The 22,617-nt window shown below is 42.9% G+C and overlaps 2 long non-coding RNA genes across 3 annotated transcripts in view; one reads left to right on the top strand and one right to left on the bottom strand.

Moving 5' to 3' along the window:
- LOC126078079 (uncharacterized) overlaps window positions 1-22,617 on the top strand; it is a 470,413-nt gene that overhangs the window by 210,993 nt on the left and 236,803 nt on the right. The gene's annotated exons all lie outside the window — the stretch shown is intronic.
- Window positions 1-22,617, bottom strand: part of LOC126078078 (uncharacterized) — a 42,961-nt gene that overhangs the window by 13,999 nt on the left and 6,345 nt on the right. The window contains exon 2 of the long non-coding RNA XR_007517955.1: window positions 15,380-15,438. This is a non-coding gene — a long non-coding RNA (uncharacterized LOC126078078). The remainder of the gene's footprint in view (window positions 1-15,379; window positions 15,439-22,617) is intronic.

Below are 22,617 nucleotides of genomic sequence, written 5' to 3'. Positions count from 1 at the left end.
GATGTGTCCATATGGCAAGTGCTTCATGCACAGGCTCATAAACAGGTAGAATAAGCTGCCAGAAAAGGAGATAGAGTTGTAGAGGCTTAATGAGATCAAGAGATATAGGTCTCAGCATCTGGGGAAGGGAGTGGAGGGACCAAGGGAAAAGGAGCAAGGTAAGATTTAAAACAACCAGAGAAAGGTCAGTGCAGCTGGCCCATATGGTCCTCACTTGTTTTCCAGTGTCCCCAGGATGTGATGTTACAAGAGTGTTAATTGGAAATAAGGAATTGGATGAAGGAAAAGAAATGCCTCGAATCTCTGCCCAGCCCTTAATCATGGGCTCTGAGAGGCATTAAGACAGCTTCGTGAGTTTCTTTTGTTTATTGTTTTAGATATACATACATAATTTGATTTTCTTTGTGTTATTATTCCTTTTGTTGAACTAATATTTTAGAGTTTTCTGTGCTCCAGCCTAGAAGTCTTAGTTTGGAGAATTCTGTGGACAAAGTCTTACTTCTTTCACCATCCACCCCATCTATTTGGGCACTGATTAAGTATTCAACTCAATCTGTTCTCTTTCCTGTATTGCTCTCTAAAGAGAGTAAAGTGTTGTGCCCTATATGCAATCAGCATCCCTTAGGGAGAAACATCCAAAACACTGTAGCCAACCCAGAGTTGGACCAACAACTATTCCATGCTTCTAGACCAACCTCTTATTGGTTTGTCCCCCAACATCCATGTTAGTGTTGTCTTTCTTAGCTAAGGGGATGATATAATTTATTGTCCAAAACATAACACTTTTGAGAGTGAGGGGGTGGAGTTATTAAATACTGTAGGATATCAGGTACAAACTGGGCCTGGCTAGGAGCAAACTGGGATATAAGGTCAGGCCCCCCTGTAACATTGTGACGCCAAGGAAAAGGGTATAAATGGAGGCCCACATATCACAACTCAGTATTTAAGAGCTATACATGAAGCTAACAAAGTATTAAATAAGTTCTATCCTCCTGTCTTGAAAAATGTATCTTCATAATGACATTGCCTTTGCTGCTTCCCTCAGCCTCCTTTTCTAATTACTTGAGAAATCCACATGATAAATACCCATATTCTCTTCTTTTATTTGTTATGTGAGAGCAGAGGACTCTTTTATTCCCCATCAGAGGTTTCGCTGATTGCCTCTCTATTGCCCTTCTCCCATACCTGCCATTCAGATGATTCCAGAAGGGTCTGAGGGCAGTGACATCAGGCTTTCTACTACCCTACTCAGTCTAAGCTAGGCAAAGTCTGTCTACGATTGGCCTAACCCACCAGCCTCAACAGCCCAACCAGCATAGGCTTTTTATACCCTCCAAAGCAATGTAAGGGTGAAAGGCAAAATTCAGGTTCGGATTTAGATCCTTCAGACTCCTTAGGATTTCTTGCCGCAGTATGGTGACTTGGGGTGAGCTGGCTCCCAGCACCAAGCCTTGACCCCTGGTCCCTGGATCCTGGACTGCCCCCTTTTATTTTCCTCCTTGGGCTCCTTCCCACACCATGAGGGGCCGTATATGCACATGTGTAGGCATCCTACATGTTCTGAGCTCTGTCTCTGCTCCCCAGAAATAGCTGCCCCTGACCTCCCCTTAGTTGGAAGCACGGTTCTTTCCTGGGAAGGGAATTCTGGGGTCCCATGTATCTGGAACATAGTCCGGAAGGTGGGCAACAGTTCTTAGTGGACACAATCCCATGATTTTTCATCCTCTGGGGAGAGACATGAACAAAGGAGGGCTAGAGTAGTGCCCTCCAAAGTGGGGGGCTGACTAAAGGGGCACAGCAGCCCAGAGGCCAGGACTAGAAAGAAGAAGGGAACAGGAAAGCTGGTAATAGGGACTCCAAGTTTGAGAAGGGAGAGTGTTGACGTGTTGTGGGGCTGTTAACCAATGTCATAAAATGATATGTGTACTGACTGTTTAATGAGAAACTAGTTTGTTCTGTAAACCTTCATCTAAAGTACAATAAAAAATTAAACAAACAAACAAAGTGGTGGCCTGAAGGCAGGGCTCCTCTTGTCTGGGAATGAGTGCAATCCTGGGCATGGTTCCCCTAATCTTAGCTATGCTCTCTGCCTTCCAAGGGTTATGAATTTGAGGATATGGGACCTTGAAGAGGGAGGCTTAGATTAATAAAAGGGGGTGGGGGGCAGGGAGAAGACAGAAAGCACAGTGGATCCAGAGCATGAAGCGTTGTCAGGAAGATTGGTTCCCATGGGTTGATATTCCCATGGGATGAATAGATAGTCACTCATTCATTTAATAAGTGTGTGTTGAATACACACTTTGTGCCAGGCACTGTGATAGGCAGTGGAAATGCAGTTTGAATAAGATAGAAAAGGCCCTTTCTCTCAATGGACCTACTCTCTGGTAGGATCCCTCGGTAGTTATTTCCAGATGGGCCCTTAAATCCTAAAAAGATAGGCGAGCAGAGTCCTTTCACTCTCCATATGTTTTCCGTCTCAGAAGGTGCCCCAAGAGGAAGAGAGGAGTCCCTCTGTTGCCTTGGTGATCACCTATTCCCTGATACCTCTGACATTTGGGGTTGGGTGAGTGGGTACAATAAACCCTTGCAGCATCTGAGTCAGCTGGGCCCCAGATGTGGCTCTGGGGAGCCTGGCTGGGTAGGTAAGGTCACAGAGAGTTGAGCTCAAGCAGTCGTTTTAACTCCTGGCTGTCTTTGTGGGAAACATTTGGGTCAATGCAGCAACTTTAGAGCCAGATGTTGTCAAATTCCTGAAAGTCCTGAGGTGGGCATCTGGACATGGGCTGCTCACAATAGGATCCCAATCCTGTACCTTGCGGAAAGTCACTAGACTAGATATTTCCTGGATTATGGCTACTTAATCCATTTGAGATCAGCCTAGACTTACCCACCCAAGAGGGGTATCTCAGCATTTCTTCAAAAGGAAACCAGGGCTTTGAACTGGTTTGTTCCAGTTCTAACCTCTGCTGAGAATTCACATTTCTAGGAAGTTATACAAAGGATCACTTGGGGGATCTTATTAAATCATAGATTCTGATTCAGTATATTTGGTAGAAATGCAAATTCTCAGCAGTTTGAACCAGAATGAACTGGTTCGAAGCCCTGAAGGAAACAAAAGAAAAACTGGGCTCTCCCCTCTACCCCGTTCCTTATTCACCTCCTTCCCCGGCAGAGCATGGTTTTAACTTCTCAGGCCTTATTCAGAGTTGAGCAAATGGCATTACCCTCTGAGTCAGCATTTCAGATAATGTGTGATTCTCAGGGCACCAAATAAAGTCAATCTGATTAGCATCAATCACCCCAAAAATAAATAAATGAAACAAAAAAACTTTTTCTTTTCTCAGGGAGGAATTTGCTTTATTTCCCCCATCTAACATCTTTTTTACTGTCTGCTCTTTTCAAGGTTGTAAAAGCACTAGTTGGTCCCATACCAGAACCTTCATCTGGTGTGGAAATTATAGGAAAAATAACCTAAGAATCCTTAACTGTGACTTCCAAGAGAAGAAATGAAAGAGTAATATGTTCTGCTCACACCTCGACCATGAAACTAGCTTTTAAACAGCTCTGAAAATTGCTGTGAACTTCTCCAGCCCTCTCTCTGGAAATGCTAAAGAAGAAAATCCCCAAGTTAAAATGATTTGAAAAAACTCCAAAAGACTAAAGGAAGGGTCAGATCTCATAGTTTTATAAAGCCAACTTTAATTGGAGGGTTGAGCAATAATCTCTCATTCTGAATGGTGTGATCAGTAACTTGGGTTATTATTATTTTTTTTTTTTTTGTCAGTTCTCAATTCTTTGTGTCTATAAAGTTACAGCCAGACGCCTTTACATATTGAAAGGATCACTGTAAAAAGGCTATGCAAACCAAGCAAATTCTGCTTCTGAAATGGAGGAAGAAATTGAAGGAGTTAGTAATTTACTAGACTAAAAATATTTTTTTGACTTTCCCTGGGAGACTTTCACACATCTGTGCCTACCACTCCTGCCTCTATTTATGCCACTCCATGGAACCCACAAAGTCTTCCTCACCCATGTTCTTGAAGAGTTTTGGGCCCCAGCATTTAGCCTTAAATCTTCAGTGGCCCCCATCCAAGAGTCCCACCCTCAAATCTCATCCCCCTTAGTTCCTGGATCTAAAATTAGCCCATTTCCCCATGTGCATCATCACCCTGGCCTCCCTGGCTCTTCCCTCACTTATTGGGGTTGGGTTGCTGGCTGGCAATGTAGACAGACCGCAGGGCGGAAGCAAGTGATTACACCAAATAAGCTTCAGCGTTCTCCAGATCTCCAAGGAGGCCATGGCATGGCTCAAGTGTCCAGAGACTGTGGGCCACTATAATCAAGAAGGTGCCATGCCCTAATTTAGCTTCGGAATCCTAGCCCTGTGTCCCTTTAAAGCCCTTCAGCAACTCCTAAAATTCCTCCTCCTCCACAAAGTCCTCACAGAAGAATCAAAGGGAAAATGAGAGTATGGAACTGTCATTATTTAAATGTGTTCACCCTCAAAATATATGGTATATATCATCGTTGGCTATCTACCCAATAGGCAAGACTGAGCATGTGCCACAGGCAGCAGCTAAGCAGAAAATAAACAGAAACTAGAAGAGTTCATCCTTAATGAACTTTTGCAGAATTTTGCAACCAGAACATCTAGGGGGAAAAAAAAGCTATTTTAACTACAGTAAAACCTGTAACTCTTGTCTTTTTAAATTTGGTGTTGTAATTACTTTTTTTTTTTTGCATGCCTAATACCTCTTAGTATCTTACTCTGACCCTGTACATCATGGAAACAGCACAGGGTTGGGGTCATTGCACAGGAGGACTACACCCAGGTGTCCTAACTTGTTGTATAACTTTGGTCACACCACTTAACCTCCCTGGGTCTTAATTTCCTTTTCAACAAAAATTGACTCCAATATCTAAAATCTTTTTCAGTTCTAAAAGTTCACGATCCTATAATCTTACAGAAATATATATTCCTCTATATGAAATAGCTAGGAAACCCTGGTGGCGTAGTGGTTAAGTGCTACGGCTGCTAACCAAAGGGTCAGCAGTTTGAATCCGCCAGGCGCTCCTTGGAAACTCTGTGGGGCAGTTCAACTTTGTCCTATACGGTTGCTATAAGTTGGAATCGACTTGACGGCACTGGGTTTGGTTTTTTTTTTTTTTATATGAAATAGCTGAGGTTTAAAAGTTATGGTTAACTGATCATTGCCACCATGACTAGAAGGCTTTGAAAGCATATTTGCCTGTAGGGCAGGGCTGAAGCTTTGGCATGGGCCTTTGAATTGCTGCTTTTTTGGGACATGGAGCATGACTTCCTGGCTTGAAATGGGACAGAGTGTACCTTCCGTGAGACAAAGGACTCTCTAGGGCCCAGATGTATCATGCAAACTGTAAATCCATAAGAGACCTCCATGTTCCAATGAAAGAAAAAAGGATGATGGAAAACAGATGCTGGGCCCACACTTGCACAATTCCTGGGGATACCCGGCTCCTGCTCAACTCACCTCTGCCCTGTCAGTAATTGAGAAAATCAAAAAGGCCTTCCTTGGCCTCATTTCCATACTCAATCTATCCACTCCCTAGGGAAATCCCTATCAGAGCCTGCATGGGTAGTGACCTCTTCAGGAATGCAGAAAATCCCACACCGCAGGTAACCTTTGAGGAGCCTTCAGGCTTTGGTGCCTTGTGACTGGAAACCTGACTTCTTGGGGATAGGAGGTTGATTTCTAGGGATTAGCCACAACCCTATCTGCAAACCCAACATATTCCTCAGCCATAGCTCTGCCTGGGGTAGGGAAGGCAAGCAACAGAAAAAGAGAAGCAACTTCATACCATCGACATTTTGCATGTGGTAGAGGAGGAGGGATATACAGTTTCTGCAGAGATAAAGCCAAAAAGGCTTCTTAGAGAAGGTGGGAGCCTGGGAATATTTTATAGAAGGGGGAAGAAGTCAGTTTGGTTGACCTGAGATAAAAGAGGAGGCTCTCAGCAGGCAAAAACCAAGCTGATAAGCTGTACAAATGCCAGAGGTTGTGAACTCTGTGTACAAACTCAGTGGGTGATCTGTACTGCTGGGCAAATTACTCCTTGGCCTCCAGAAGCAAATTGTGGCTGTGCTGTCCAGGGTTTAGGCTGTGGTTACTGCACCCTTTAGCCTGGGGCCACAGCCAGCCAAAGGCCCCACGCTGAAGAGGAATAAAGGCAGAGGTGAACGGCAAAAGGTAGTGATGGGTTCAGAGGACTAGGGCAGGTCAAGGAGGCAGGCAGGTTGCCCAGGAGCCTCCACACTCATCCCATCCTCCCTTCTCCACCCTGCCCTGCTCTCGGAAGGCCCTCCAGAGAAAGCACTTTTCCCGCCATGTGTTTTGAATCTTCTTTCCTCCCTAATTGAAGACAGCTTTTCTTTCTGCTTGAGAGGGGAGGGGAGGAACATGCCCCACAGCCCATTCCCTCCTCTCCTCCCCTCTCCTTCCTCTGGGGTGGAAAAACTCTCCATTTCCAAGCAAATGTTGGGATCATCCAGCCCCTTCCCAGCAGAAAGCAATTTTCAAAAGGAAGCCAGATCCTTTTTCCCTTTTGGAGGAATGTGGCCCTTACCACAGCTCCCCTCACCCATCTTCCCTACAATCACTCATCTCAATGAGATAGCTGCAAACCAGGGCTTTGAACCAGTTCATTCTGGTTCAAACTCCTGCTGAGAATTTGCATTTCCACCCCAGATATACTGAATTAGAATCTACATTTTAACAAGATCCCCAGGTGATTCTTATGTATAACTTCCTGGGACCTTGTTAGAAATGCAGATACTCAGCAGGGAACTTGTTAAAAATGCAAATTTTCATCAGGGAACTTGTTAGAAATATAAATTCTCAGCAGGGTTAGAACCTGAACAAACTGGTTTAAACAAGCCCTGTTGCAAACCTCCTTCCCACAGAGAAGCTGCCCTTTCCAACAGTCATTGTGAGAACAGTGTGTCTTTGCCACATAGTACTGTCTATCCCCGGACAGCATGTGGCCAGCTAGAGAAAATGTTCACCTTTCTCCAAGTTGCACTACCCAGTTGCTGTTGAGTTGATTCCGACTCATAGATAAGACTATTAAATTAGGGATAACCATAGTTCAACACCAGTTATTCTCAAGGGCAAGAAGTTAGCATAAGAAATCCTTAAAAAAAAAAAATCCTTTCGAGACTCACCAATGGCTCTGCACTGTCATTTGCCAGCTCTGATGCCTTTATAAATCAAGTTTGATATTCTGTGATCTGGGAATCGTAAGGCAAAGTAGAAGGATGCATGTGGAGCATCATCTACTAGCACCCTTTCATCAGTATTTCAGACTACCCAAGCCTGGGGATAAAAATAGGACCTCCAAAGCAAACACAGAGTGCCTTGGGGAAACTACACTCCTGTTCTTCTGGAATTTAAGCTCTCTCAAATTTCTTCCAAGTAGTCCTGAGTTTCTGTCTCTGTTGGTATCTCAACGGTGGCCTCAGAGTGTGTCTCATTTGTGCTCTGCAAACCAGTCCTTTGGCTGCCATGTCACATCTGGTCCTTTTATGCTCTGTGCCTGGTTCATTTGTGGTAATGACTCTGGTCTCTGCTGAAACTCTTATTACCGATGTCTACTGAAGGCATTCCATTCATTCCGGTGTCCAGTGTCAAGGTCATTGATGTTTGTGGTGGGGTCAACCTCACCAGCTACTACTGAGGATGCTGGCATCAGTTGTGTGGATGCCCTGCATACTAATATCCCAGCCCTTTTGGTTTTCACTTGGGTCATTTTCTGGCCTCTCAAAATCACAGTGACTGGCATTGAAGGTAGATAGAATTTTCCCTTTCCTCTAAAACTGGCAGGCTCACCCCATGTGACTTCCATAGATGCTCTATCTCTTCCAAATCCTAGCACCCACAGAGTTCCAAGTCAAGCTGAAACTGAATTGCTGTGAGCTCTAGTACTGAAGAGCTTGGGCTTGAGTCCTGACTCTACCATTTCCTAGCTCAGAGACTTAGTTTCATCATCTGTAAAAACTGTTGTTAGGTGCCATCAAGCCCGTTCCAATTCATAGCAAACTTATGCACAACAGAACGAAACACTCCCTGGTCCTGCGCCACCCTCAAAATCATTGCTATGTTTGAGCGCATTGTTGCAGCAAATGTGTCAACCCATCTCTTCCTCTTTTTCATGGACCCTCTAATCTAACGAGTATGATGTCTTTCACCAGGGAGTAGCCCCTCCTGATAACATGTCCAAAGTAGGTTAGATGAAGTCTTGCCACCCTCACTTCTAAGGAGCATTCTGGCTGTACTTCTTCCAAGACAGATTTGTTCACTCTTCTGATAGCCCATGGTGTATTCAATTTTCTTCACCAACACCATAATTCAAAGGCATCAATTCTCCTTCGGTTTTCCTTATTCATTGTTCAGCTTTTGCAAACATATGAGGTGATTGAAAATGCCATGGTTTAGGTCAGGCACACCTTAGTCCTCAAAGTGACATCTTTGCTTTTTAACACTTAAAAGAGGTCTTTTGCAGCAGATTTTCCCAATGTTTGATTTCTCGACTACTGCTTCCATGGGCATTGATTGTGGATCCAAGTAAAATGAAATCCTAGACAACTTCAATATTTTCTCCATTTATCATGATGTTGCTTATCGATCCAGCTGTGAGGATTTTTGTTTTCTTTATGTTGAGGTGTAATCCATATTGATCTTCATCAGTAAACGCTTCAAGTCCTCTTTGCTTTCAGCAAGCAAGATTGTGCTATCTGCACATTGCAGGTTGTTAATGAGTCTTCCCCCAACCCTGATTCTGTGTTCTTCTTCATATAGTCCACCTTCTCTGATTATTTGCTCAGCATACAGTTTGAGCGAGCACGGTGAAAGAATACAACCCTGACACACACCTTTCCTGATTTTAAACCACTCACTATCCCCTTGTTCTGTTCCAAAAATTGCCTCTTGGTCTATGTACAGGTTCTGCATGAGCACAATTAAGTGTTTTGGAATTCCCATTCTTTGCAATTATAAAAATGGCACTGCAGAGGCATCTGACCTCCTCTAACTTCACAAGGGGGAAGGAGTATCAAGATCAACAGCCAAGGCTGATTACTAGAAGGCAGAGGTCAGACATACCTCCTCTTGGCAGCCCTTTTTACCAATTCTGACACCGTTTGTCCCTCCCACGGCACGCCCTACTTCTCTGCTGAGTTCCATAATTCTTTGCAATGGCCACACAGAACTCACAGACAATACTCGCAATTATGGGGTTTATTAGGGAAGATTACAGTTTAGGTTCAGGAATGCTCAGGATTCAGTCCTTTGATCAGGACAGCCTCTCTTCAGCTGTGCCAGCAGGCAGGCCTCTCCCTGGCCCTTGGTCCCTTGGCCCCTCGGCCTGGCCTCTGCTCTCTGCCCTGCTCAGACAAGTACTACAAAGCATTTTTAGCTCTGCCGATAAGTGCCCAGAGGCACCCTAATCCTCCAGTAAGCCTCTTGCCTGAAGACACTTAGCTTTCTCTCCCCGTTGGCCAGGAAGCCCACCTAGAGGTCTCCCGTGGTCTCTTGCTGGTCTCCTCGTTCTGCTGCCACTGTTTCTCTGCCTCTTCTTGCTGTCTATGGTATTTCAGCTCTCCCTTTCTGTCCTCCATGTTACAGCTCATACCCTCCCTCTCTCAATGTCTACCTTTAAGCCTAACTTTAAGCAAAACTGACCAATCCCCTTGTCAGGGTTCCATATACCTCATTTGCATAGTCCCATCCAGTCATTTGGTGAGAGTTATGAAAATATAAAAAAAGGGCCGTATTAAGTAATTCGCTGCACTGCAGCAACGTTATCCATAATTCGTTATGATCAACACAGTGAATGCCTTTGCATAGTCAATAAAACAGGCAAACATCTTTCTGGTATCCTCTCCCTTCAGCCAAGATACATCTGATATCAGCAATGATATCCCTCATTCCACATTCTCTTCTGAACCCAGCTTGAATTTCTGGCAGTTTCCTATTGAGGTACTGCTGCAGCCACTTTTGAATTATCTTCAGCAAAATTTTACTTACATGTGATATTAATGATATTGTTCAATAATTTCCACATTCTTTTGGATCACCTGTCTTTGGAATGGGCACAAATATGGATCCCTTCCAGTCGGTTGACCAGGTAGCTGTCCTCCAAATTTCATGGCATAGACAAGTGAGCATTTGGTCCGGTGACTCTGTATATTCCTTCCATCTTCTTTTGTTGCTCCCTGTGTCATTCAATATTTTGTACATAGAATCCTTCATTATTGCAACTTGAGGCTTGAACTTTTTCCTCTGTTCTTTCAGCTTGAGGAACGATGAGCATGTTCTTCGCTTTTGGTTTTCTAACTCCAGGCCTTTGCACACTTTCATTATAATGCTTTACTTTACTTTTCCAGCCACCTTTTGAAACCTTCTGTCCAGCTCTTTTACTTCATCATTTCTTTCATTTGCTTTAGCTACTCCGCACTCGGAAGCAAGTTTCAGAGTCTCTTCTGACATCCCACTTCAGTTTTTCTTTCCTATCTTTTTAATGACCTCTTACTTTCTTCGTGTATGTCCTTGATGTCATCCCACAGCTCGTCTAGTCTCTGGTCATTAGTGTTCAATGCATCAAATCTATTCTTGAGATGGTCTCTAAATTCATGTAGGATATACTCAAGGTTATACTTTGGTTCTCATGGGCTTGTTTTAATTTTCTTCAGTTTCAATTTGAACTTGCATATGAGCAGTTGATGGTCTGTTCTGCTGTTGACCCCTGGCTTTGTTCTGATTGATGATATTGAGCTTCTGTATCATCTCTTTCCACAGATGTATTCGATTTAATTACTGTGTATTCCAACTGATGAGGTCCACATGTATAGTTACTATTTATGTTGTTGAAACAAGGTATTTCCAATGAATAGATCATTGGTGTGGCAAAATTATATCATGCACTCTCTGGCATCATTTCTATCATCAAGGCCATATTTTATAAAATATAGATAATAATATTCCCTCTGTCACAGGATTCTGTTAAGGTTTAACTAACTCAGTGCATGTAAATCATTTAATCCAGTGCAGTAACTACTATTATAATTTATTATTATTATTATTTTCAAGGAGCCCTGGGGATGCAGTGTTTAAATGCTCTGCTGCTAACTGGAAGGTCGATCATTCAAGCCTGTCTAGCTGCTCCTTGAGAGAGAGATATGGCAGTCTGCTACTCTGTCCTATAGGGCCGCTATGAGTTGGAATCAACTCAACAGCAGTGTGTTTGGTTTTATCATTATTTTCTTAAAGAAGAAGGAGTTGAGATTGAAAGGAGTGAGATGACTAGTCTAAGATTACATAGCCAGTAAGAGGCAAAGCCAGGACAATATATCTCCAGGCATTTGACTCAGACTTCAGTCCTCTTGAATTACATCATTTTTCCACACTTCAAAAGGTGAGGTTCTACCTAAACTGTATTTGCTTGGTGGTTTCTTCTGTATTTAATGTCATAGGTAAGTCCCAGCTGAGAAGACTCGGTGGACAAACAGAACCAAGGAAAGTCAAGGAAGAACATGAAGAGGGAGCACACGGCAAATTCCACTGAAGCAACGGGAATTATCCATTAGCTATTTTATGTTGTCAGTGTCTTCAGAAACTTGTTTTATGGAGTGACTTAGAAAGCAAAATACGTCAAGAGGAAGAACATGAGGCTTGGAGACTGTTTAATCTGTGTTCAAATTCTGGTACTTTGGTTTACTGTTAGTTGGAGTCTGTTGATATGCATTAACTATTATCAAACATGAGAGAGCAGAAAGGGCCTTGTTTAAAGAGGCAAATCTTGAGGCCTATAGAGGGAAAGGGTCACTTTTACAAGGTGACACATCCAGATCTGGGCAGAGCTGAAACTAGAACACAGATCTTGTGTCTGTATTAACATGGTGTTCATGTAGAATGTCTCCCCCAAGTTTCCATAGTCAGGCCTTGAGATAGAACGCATTTCCACTCATGTCAGTCTCATGCAGGGTCATCTGGTGGAACAACCAGGCTTATCAGGGCTGCCGATCAGATACAGGCAGCCAGAGAACAGCCAAGAATCCTTCACTCTTCTGTTCTTGCTATTGAATCTCAAGTGCCAAAGTATTGGCGGAAAGAATATTCTCCAACAGGCTAGCTTTACCCTTGAATAAAGCAAGCAGCAGTTTTCATAGTGGCAATGTAAGGGACACTGGTTAATGCTCTTAGCTATCTATTGTTTCATAACAAATTGCTCCAAAACTCAGTGGCTTGAAACAATAAACTTTCAGTAACTTAGTTTCTGTGGGTCAAGAATTTGAGAGTGGCTTAGCTGGTGGTTCTGGCTCAGTGTCCTTTATGAAGTTGCTGTCGAGATGTTAGCTGGGGCTGCAGTCATCTAGTATCTTCACTGGAGCTGGGGGATTTCTTTCCAAGATGCCTCACTTACATGGCTGCGGGCAGGAGGCCTCAGTTCCTCACCACATGGAGGTAAAGGGTCAGAATGGCAGCCGACTTACCCCAGAGAAAGAGAGCAGTCGAGAGAGAGACCAAGGAGGAAGCTGTAATGCCTTTTATGACCTAGTCTACGAGGCACACACTGTCATTTCTGCTATATTCTAATCTTTTGGAGTTACTCTAGTTCACACTTAAAGGAAGAGCAATTAAGCACCACCTCTCTAAGGAAGAAATATCAAAGAGTTTGTGGGCATATTTTAAAACCATCGCATGCTCTATTAGCCTGAACATTTGTTTGAAATTCCACCATTAATGAACCCACTAGGAACAAGAAAAGAACTTATTTTCATTTTCCAAGCTATTTAGATCAATAAATATGTTTGCCAGTTGTGAGTGTACAGGACAGCACTGACCAGGGGTTAGAGGCTCTGGTTCTCGTTCTCACCCTGTTCCTGATGTGCAATGGGCTTTGGGCTTGTCTTTTCTCCTTTCTGGGCCTCAGTTTCCTCCTTGTAAACTGAAGAGTCTGGACTAGAAGAATTTTAGTGTTCCTGTCCCTTCTGACTCTGATATTCTCACCTCCAACATTATTTATTAGATTTGGAGTTCATTTATTACAATCTCTCTTGGGTGTACTCTCTTTTACTCTCTCTCTCTCTCTATATATGTATATATATATGTGCGTGTACATGTGTACATACATATGTTTAACATGTTTTTGTATGTGTCTGTATAGTTCTAAAGCCTATCTTAATAAATCTTTCATGGCCCTTTAGTCTTTAGAGGGAAGGCGAGGCTGTTTATATTACAAGAACATATTTTATTTGCCCACAGCAGCCAGAGCACAGCAGGCTATTTCTATAAATGGGGCATGATGGTGTTTTGTTATGAAATGCCTTTTGATATAGGACAGCCACAGTCCAGTGACTTCCAAATATATTTCAGCCTACTGTAAAGAATAAAATGACAGATCTTCTCATAGCCACAGGGCCTCTGCATACATTTGCAGGAACTTCAGGCCATTTATTAAACCCAAACAAAGAAATGTTGATTTAATGGTTATAGATGTGTTCACTCTCCCTCCTCCTCCTCCCAGCCTATCATGTTTGAAGCCCAGCATGAACCAGTCAGCCTGGGTAAAAGAAAAAGTGACATACCTGAGTGTCTTTTCAAGATAACACACCAGCCTTCCAAGTTCTACGTACCATCCCTGGTCGCCTGAGAATCCCTTAACCCACCATCCTCTACCTAAAATGCCCATGAATCAGGAGTCTCTTTATTTCCTCTTAAGGAGTACCTCTGGCATTGTTTCTATCACCAAGGCCATATTTTCCAACTACTGATCCTTCTTCTTTGTTTCTAACTTTCCCATTCCAATCGCCAGTAATTATCAATGCATCTTGAATGCATGTTCGATCAATTTCAGACTGCAGCAGCTGATAAAAATCTTCTATTTCTTCATCTTTGGACCTAGTGGTTGGTGCGTAAATTTGAATAATAGTTGTATTAACCAGTCTTCCTTGTAGGCGTATGGATATTATCCTATCACTGACAGCATTGTACTTCAGGATAGATCTCGAAACATTTTTTTTGACAATGAATGCGACACCATTCCTCTTCAAGTTGTCATTCCCAGCATAGTAGACCATATGCTTGTCCGATTCAAAATGGCCAATACCAGTCCATTTTAGCTCACTAATGCCTAGGATATTGATGTTTATGCATTCCATTTCATTTTTGATGATTTCCATTTCTCCTAGATTTATACTTCATACATTCCATGTTCTGATTATTAATGGATGTTTGCAGCTGTTTCTTCTCATTTTGAGTCGTGCCACATCAGCACATGAAGGTCCTGAAAGCTTTACTCCATCCATGTCATTAAGGTCGACTCTACTTTGAGGAGGCAGCTCTTCCCCAGTCATCTTTTGAGTGCCTTCCAATCTGAGGGGCTCATCTCCCAGCACTATATCAGACAATGTTCCGCTGCTATTCATAAGGTTTTCACTGGCTAATGCTTTTCAGAAGTAGACTGCCGGGTCCTTCTTCCTAGTCTGTCTTAGTCTGGAAGCTCAGCTGAAACCTGTCCTCCATGGGAGACCCTGTTGGTATCTGAATACCAGTGGCATAGCTTCGATCATCACAGCAACACACAAGCCCCCACAGTATGACAAACTGACAGACACGTGGGGGTAAATCTGCTGCAAAGGACCTCTTTAAAGTGTTGAAGAGCAAAGATGTCACCTTGAAGACTAAGGTGTGCCTGACCCAAACCATGGTATTTTCAATCGCATCATATGCGTGTGAAAGCTGGACAATGAATAAGGAAGACCAAAGAAGAATCGACGCCTTTGAATTGTGGTGTTGGCGAAGAATATTGAATGTACCATGGACTGCCAAAAGAATGAACAAATCTGTCTAGGAAGAAGTACAGCCAGAATGCTCCTTAGAAGAAAGGATGGCGAGACTGTGCCTTATGTACTTTGGGCATGTTGTTAGGAGGGATCAGTCCCTGGAGAAGGACATCATGCTTGGCAAAAGTACAGGGTAAGCGGAAAAGAGGAAGACCCTCGATGAGGTGGATTGACACGGTGGCTGCAACAGTGAGCTCAAGCATAACAATGATTGTGAGGATGGCTCAGGACCAGGTAGTGTTTTGTTCTGTTGTGCAAAGGGTTGCTATGAGTCGGAACCGACTCGACGGCACCTAACAACAACAACAACCACAAAGGACTACCTGCCTTTGGAATAAAATTCATGGTGGGGGGAATCTTTTAAAAGTAGGAAGAACAATTTAGGGATTGAAGAAACTGACATTGTTTCAGATGCTTCCCTAGTCTCTGGGTCTGTGCAGTCCCATTCTGCATATATATCCCAGAGAACTTTTCACATAGGTCCAGAAGGAGGTGACTCACAGTGTTCACTGCAATCGTGGTTGTAGTAGCAGGAGTTAGATTCAGCCAGGTGTCCATCACTACAGGGAACAGACAAGTAACATGAGGTGGTAGCATGCTATGGATAGTATACAGTGATTAAAAGTACATTAATTATCTATTGCTGTATAACAAATTACCCTAAAGTTAGTGGCTTAAGACAACAAACATTTATTACCTCACAGTTTTTGTGGGTCAGGGCCCAGTATGGCTCAGCTGGGTCCTCTGGCTCAGAGTCTGTCACAAGGCCAGTTGTTGGCTGGAGCTACAGTCAACTCAAGTTTTGACTGGGGGAGGGTTTGCTTCCAAGCTTACTCATGAGGTTGTTGGCAGGAATCAGTTCCTCACTGGCTCTTGTACTAAGGGCCTCAATTCTTTGCTGGCTGTTGGCCGCAGGCCTCTCACAAATCCTTGCCATATGGACGTTTATATAGGACAGCTCTTAACATGTCTGCTAGCTCCTATCAGAGTGAACAAGTGAGAGAGCAAGAAAGAAAGTCATAGACTTTTTGTAACCTAATGTTGGAACTGATACCCCATCACTTTTGCCACATTTTGTTCATTAGGAGCAAGTCACTAGCTCTAGCCCACACTCAGAGTGAGGCGATTACACAAAGGCATGAATACCAAGAGGCTGAAGTGATTGGGAGCCATCTTAGAAGCTGCCTACCACAAAAGGCAACAGAAAGGCCTACACAACATTTACTACAATTCCTAGCAGAAAAAGGTAAGAGAATGATGTCTGTAGCAGAATACAATTTGTATAAATCAAAATACACAGGAAATAACAGTACATATTTTATAAAAAAAAAAAAAAAAAATTTTTTTTTTTTTTTTTATAAGGATACATAGAAATTCAAGGATGTATAACAACCACATTGTAACGTTTGCCTGTTGGGCATGGGGAGTGGAGATAAGTGAGAGTAAATAACTACTTAAACCCAGAGTGCAGGACTAAATTTAACTCTCTGCACTTGAGGTTCAGAAAAAAGAAAAACTAATGTAACTAAACAACTGCTCTGGGTCTCCCAAATACCAAAGCCCCCACAGAATGCTCTTACCAAGATCTATGTCTGTGGGAGCTTCTTCACCTCCATGTCATGCTGGATTAAAGTCACATCAAAGGCCCAGAGACTTCTACCAAGTAGAAGTGGCATCTTTGTTAGTGTGGTATCTATAAGAATACCATTAGACACCAAACCAAACCAAACCCATTGCTGGTGACTTGATTCTGACTAATAGCAACCCTATGTGACAGAGTAGAACTGTCCCATAGGGTTTCCAAGGAGTGACTAGTAGATTTGAACTGCCGACATTTTGGTTAGCAGCTGGGCACTTACCATAAGATAGGAAGAAACATTTACCCATAAAGTGTACCCAAAACTCAAGGGGTTCCTGAATGCTAAAACCAAAATAGTCCTGGTCCTATCACCCATGGAGATTGTTAAAAACGCAGATCGCAGCACCTTCACAGGAGATTGTGATTTAGGAGAACTGGTTTTTTGTTTTTTTTTTTTTGGGGGCGGGGGGAGGCCAGGAATCTGCATTTAAGCAGCACCGGAAGCCCTTCTAATATAGATGGTCTCTGGATCATCCCTTCAGACACACTGCCATGGAAGAATAGTTTTGAATCATCCAAAGGTAGCAGTTATTCTCAAATTTGCAATCTCAAGTTTGCATCTTAAGCAGCCATTTGGTGTGTGGGGGGGGGGTGGGGGGCAGGGGGGTGGGAATTCACTGTTAAACCAGTTGATGTGGAGTTGATTCTGATTCATGGCAACCCCATATGTGTCAGAGTATAACAGTGCTCCATAGGGATTTCTATGGCTGATTTTTTGGGAAGTAGATTGCCAGCCAGGTCTTTTTTCCAAGGTACCTCTAAGTGGATTTGAACCTCTTACATTTCGCTTAGCAGCTGAATGGGTGAACAGGTTGCACTGCTCAGAGACTCCAATTCACTATTACCTATCAATAATCCTATGGTTCTTGTTCACACTTCACTTATTCCAGAATTTATCTTCGAAATAAGTCAGACCCCAAGATCCAGGAGCCGAAGGTCGAGAAGGGGTCAGAACAGGAGTTTGGGGAGGAAGATTTCCCTGACTGGCTGCGAGACCACACCCCATGGCTGTATTAGCCAGCTATAGAGAAGTCTCCCTGAAGTCACCCACCCAGCAGTGCAATCTGAAGAATGTGTTAATAAGATTAAAGTGAGAACTTCTAGGTCTTCAGGAAGCAGCCTGCCTAAAATGTAATCCCTGTAAAACATTTTCCATATTTGGAAAATATAACAGATTACACAAGTACATCCAGAGGAGGAAATGGTGATGAGGTAATGGAAATTCCTCATGGGCTCTGGCCAAGGGAGGGTGGGGAGCCCTGACGTCACAGGGAGGAGTTGTTGAGTGGCTGCAGGTGTACTTAGGTAGCTCCATCCCTATCATGAGGAAGGGTGTGTCAGACCACAAAAGTTTGTCAAATATTCCTAGTGACCAATCAATATTCCTTTTCTACTTTTATAGTCACTACTACATCTCACATACTTTAGACGTGTTATCAGGAGGGATCAGTCCCTGGAGAAGGACATGATGCTTGGGTAAAGTAGAGAGTCAGCGAAAAAGAGGAAGACCCTCAATAATGACATGGATTGACACAGTGGCTGCAACAGTGGGCTCAAGCGTAACAATGATTGTGGGCATGGCACGGGACCGGGCAGTGTTTCGTTTTGTTGTACATAGGGTCGCTATGAGTAGGAACCGACTCGACGGCACCAGCAACCAGAAGTAGCTTTTTGGTCTCTCTTTATTCTTTCTTCTCCAAATACAGACCAAATAACTTCTGTGTGAGAGACACCTCCCTCTGCATCTCATAGTATTTTGCTATATATTGTATTTATACGTAGATCTCTTATGATAAACTAAAGAAAACCCAAACCAGTTGCCAATGAGTCGATTCCGACTGAGGGCAACCTCATGTGTTTCAGAGTAGGACTCCACAACCGCTGAAAGCCCTGAGAAGCACATACTGACCGAAAACAAATGAAGTTGCCATGAGTCGGAATCAGCTCAACAGCAACTGGTTTGGTTTTTTAATTTCACTCCTGGTTAGAGGAAAAACATCACCTTTACTACCAACCTCTGCAGTTGACCCATTGGAAACTAAGTCTTACATGTGGATAGCCAAGCCTTTCTTCTGAGGTGCATCTGGGTGAAGTCGAACTGCCAACCTTTAATTAAGTAGCCAAACACTTAACCAGTCAGGGACCCCCCTCTTATGACGCTGTTGTTGTTGGGGGCTGTCGAGTTGATTCCAACTCATAGTGACCCCATGTAACAGAGTAGAAGTGTCCCATAGGGTTTTCTTTTCTGTAATCTTTGTGGAAGCAGATCTTCAGGTCTTCCTCCTGCACAGCTGCTGGGTGGGTTTGCCACCTTTTTGGTTAGCAGCTGAGCATTTAGCCATTATGCCACCAGAACGTCTTCTCTTATGATAATAATAGCTAAAAGCAATGACTGTGTAAGAGATTGTCCTAAGTTCTTTACCACCTTTAATCTTAATAAAAACTCTCTGAAATACATATAATTATTAGCCAAATTTTACAGATGAGAAAACTGAGGCACAGAGAAGTTAAGTGACTTTCACAAGATAATCAACTTAGTAAGTGACAGGGTTAGAATCTGAATCCAGCCATCTCTCTCGGATATGAACAAAGTGCCTATATAGGACCTCTTGGCATCTTTTCTAGACTGTAAAATGTTTTGTATAACCATGTGGTTCTTTTGCAGTGCCTATACTGTTTGATACCATTTTGGAAAATTCTACTTGGTGGTGGAATTCAGGGGAACATGAATCTGGGAGTCATTTGGTTTTGCACGTTCCTGTAGAAGGGCATCTGTACCTAATCCAATCTGAATGACAATGTTTAATGGTACCAGATTATTTAAATAATGCAGGATAGAAATGACTCAAAAGAAATCAGGCTGCAGCCTACATGAAATCAGACAGCGGGCTCAAAATCATGGAATAAACTGCCTCTCAGTCCTTATTTCTGATGGACTTTCTTTGTTGCATTCTTGGGAACTCATACTTGTCTTAACCTAATAAAAGAAGCGTCAGAATTAGAGTGACTTAAAAACACAGGGCACATTGTAAGAGAGTGTTTGCAAATGTAGGTGGGCCAGGGCTCTTTGGGAGGCCTGATAACATTGCTTTCTGGCTGAATGCACTTGCATCCCTCTTCTTCACACTGAACAGTGCTAGTTCATTCCTCAACCACAGGCATTTTCTCTCTGAAAAATCAAAGACCCAAGAAAGCAGTTGGTAGGGAGAGTCCCTGGGTTAATCCTTTAGGTGGAGACAGAAACACGGCAGCTTTGGATTCCACCTGGGCAGATCAAGGGGAAGCATGACTGCTGTGTTTGGAGGGACCCATCTGCAGTTGGCACTATTCTGAGCACTCAAGTTCTCTGTCAGTAAGCATTTTGCAGGAGGGATAAATGGATTTGGAGCTGAGGATGGGAGGAGGGTGTCTGGGAAAGACCAAACACATTATCCAAGCCCTTCCATGAAGCCCCTTCACTGAAGTGCTCAAGGAACTCAGACCAGGCATCCACCAGTGGCTGGGTGGGAGGGAGGAAGATGCTGTCACTCCTGGGTGTAAAGCAAGCTGCAGAGGACTGGTCTAATGATAATAGGCAATATTTGTGAACCAATACTATTATTATTATTGTGTGCCAGACACTGTGCTAAGGGATTATCAAATGACAGTTTGGCCACCATCTTGCAGCAAGACTAGAAATGATTGGGTACTTGCAAAGAGAAAGAAAAAATCAAACCCATTGCTGTCAAGTCGATTCTGACTCCTAGTGACCCTGTAGGACAGAGTAGAGTTGCTCCATAGAGTTTCCAAGAAGCGCCTGGTGGATTTGAACTGCTGACCCTTTGGTTGGCAGCCGTAGCACTTAACCACCGTGCCACCAAAGTAACATTTATTTGAGAGGGGTTGGTGGCAATATTTCACAAACATAAAAGGTGAAAGCAAATACCTTGGCAAATTCCGGAACATTTTACCGGGTTTTTTCTATAATGACATCCCTTTGCTACACATTTCCAAATCCACAAAGAGTTCTTCTCAAGAAAGAAAAGGTTTGGGGAAGGGTAGATCCAGGCATACTCAGGTCTTGAGATACTAAATCATTCATTAGTGACTTTATGTTGTTAAACATGGCCTCCCCATAGACAGCAGGCCAAGGAATTGGGCATTTGTGTTCAGTTTTGGAGAATGTGATTCCGGAAAATGCAACTTCAGTGCAACTCTGGCATTCCCAAATCCCCTAGAAGAGCCTTGTGTTTTTAGTAATATCACTGTTTGGCTAATTATAAACTCTTCAAATAAAGAAGCGTATAACTCCTATTTATATTTTATTCAGTACAGGCAAGTTTCTAGTCCTCTATAGGGTCACTACGAGTCCAAATTGACTCAACAGCAATGGATTAGTCTCTCCTTTCTCCTACATGTTTGTCTGGACTGCCAAAAGAATGAAAAAATCTGTCTTAGAAGAAGTACAACCAGAATGCTCCTTAGAAGCAAGGATGGCAAGTCTGCATCTTACATACTTTGGACATGTTGTCAGGAGGGATCAGTCCCTGGAGAAGGACATCATGCTTGGCAAAGTACAGGGTCAGCAGAAGAGAGGAAGACCCTCAACTAGGTGGACTGACACAGTGGCTGCAACAATGAGTTCAAGCGTAACAATGATTGTAAGGATGGCGCAGGACCAGGCAGTGTTTCGTTCTGTTATGCATAGGGTCGCTAAGAGTGGGAACCGCCTCGACGGCACCTAACAACAACAACAACATGTTTGTTGGTGTGGTACATGCAGACTCTGTTTTGGTGTTCTCCACACAACCTATCCTTCTTCCACATACTTTATAATCTGACAGCTACCGAGGTCTCTAGTTTTAATTTCTCTTAACCCATCTGCTATGCAACCCTCCTCTAGCACACAAGGATCAGAAAACTTTCCATGCTCATGATATAGGATTCTTCTGTAACAAAACCTGCTGTCTGTTCTCACTGCATTTTCACTGAAGATGGGAGATGTCTTCTATCACACACAACTGCTTTCTGTTCTCATCCCATTGTCATCAAGTTGATTCTGACTCATAGCAACCCTATAGCACAAAGTAGAACTGCCCCACAGGCTTTCAAGACTCTAATCTTTATGGAAGCTAATCTTTATGGACTGCTACTTCTTTCTCCTGTGGAGTGGTAGGTTTGAACATCTGACTTTTTGGTTAGCAGCAGAGCATTTAACCACTGTACCACCAGGGCTACTTTTTCTGTTCTCACACCTTTTGACTATACAGCTCTTTCTTCCCGGACTTTATTGCATCTTGGGTAATACCCACTTGTGCTTCAAGGCTTGGCTCAGGGTCATCTTGTCCAAGATGCCTTCCTTTCTCCCTACTCCCTCATCCTTATCCCCCACCATCTGGTCTGGCAGCATTTCTTTTCCAATGATTCACACCACCACTACAGGATGGGAGGAGAAAAGAAGTGAAAGAGAAGACTTCTCCATTCTGGTCTGTCTAATCACAAATAGAGAAAGGGAGGGGAGGCAGAGCCAAGATGTCAGACTAGTCAGATGTACTAAGCCATCTTGCTGCAACAAAGACCCAAAAAACCAAGTAAAACAGATATAGACATCAATCCTAGAACCCTGAATCTTAAATGAAGGAACACAGATCAGTATCAACCAAATACTGACCTAGGTAATAAACTCTCAAGGATAAAACAAAACTGAAAGATTCAAAACAGGGAACTAGAGACATCAATCTGCAAGTGATGACAATGTTAGAACATTAAAAGGGGAATATACTGTGTAGATAAAGAAATTTCAAATGGAGAGGAAGTCAAGGTGATATCAAGTAATGAAAGACTGGTTCAAATTTAGGAAGATGAAGGTATATTTCAAGATAACCATAAAGGAAGTTAACAAACCTACTCATCAAAATAAAGAAGAAAACATAAAGTCTTAAAAAAAAAAAAAACTTAGTAAATGCAAAATCTGCAATAATGAAATAAATGAAAAGAAATTGCACAAACAAAGAACTCAGCACAGGAGAGTAAGAGGAACAAAGAAAATGGCAGCATCACAAAAACTAATCATTAACTTTACATGGAAAGGAAAGAGGCCCCAGATAAGTAAAGCATTATC

This window comes from Elephas maximus, chromosome 6 (assembly GCF_024166365.1).
Source record: "Elephas maximus indicus isolate mEleMax1 chromosome 6, mEleMax1 primary haplotype, whole genome shotgun sequence".
Lineage (NCBI taxonomy): Eukaryota > Metazoa > Chordata > Mammalia > Proboscidea > Elephantidae > Elephas > Elephas maximus.
Note: the sequence above shows the minus strand (reverse complement) of the source record. Positions and strands in the feature narration are given on the sequence as shown.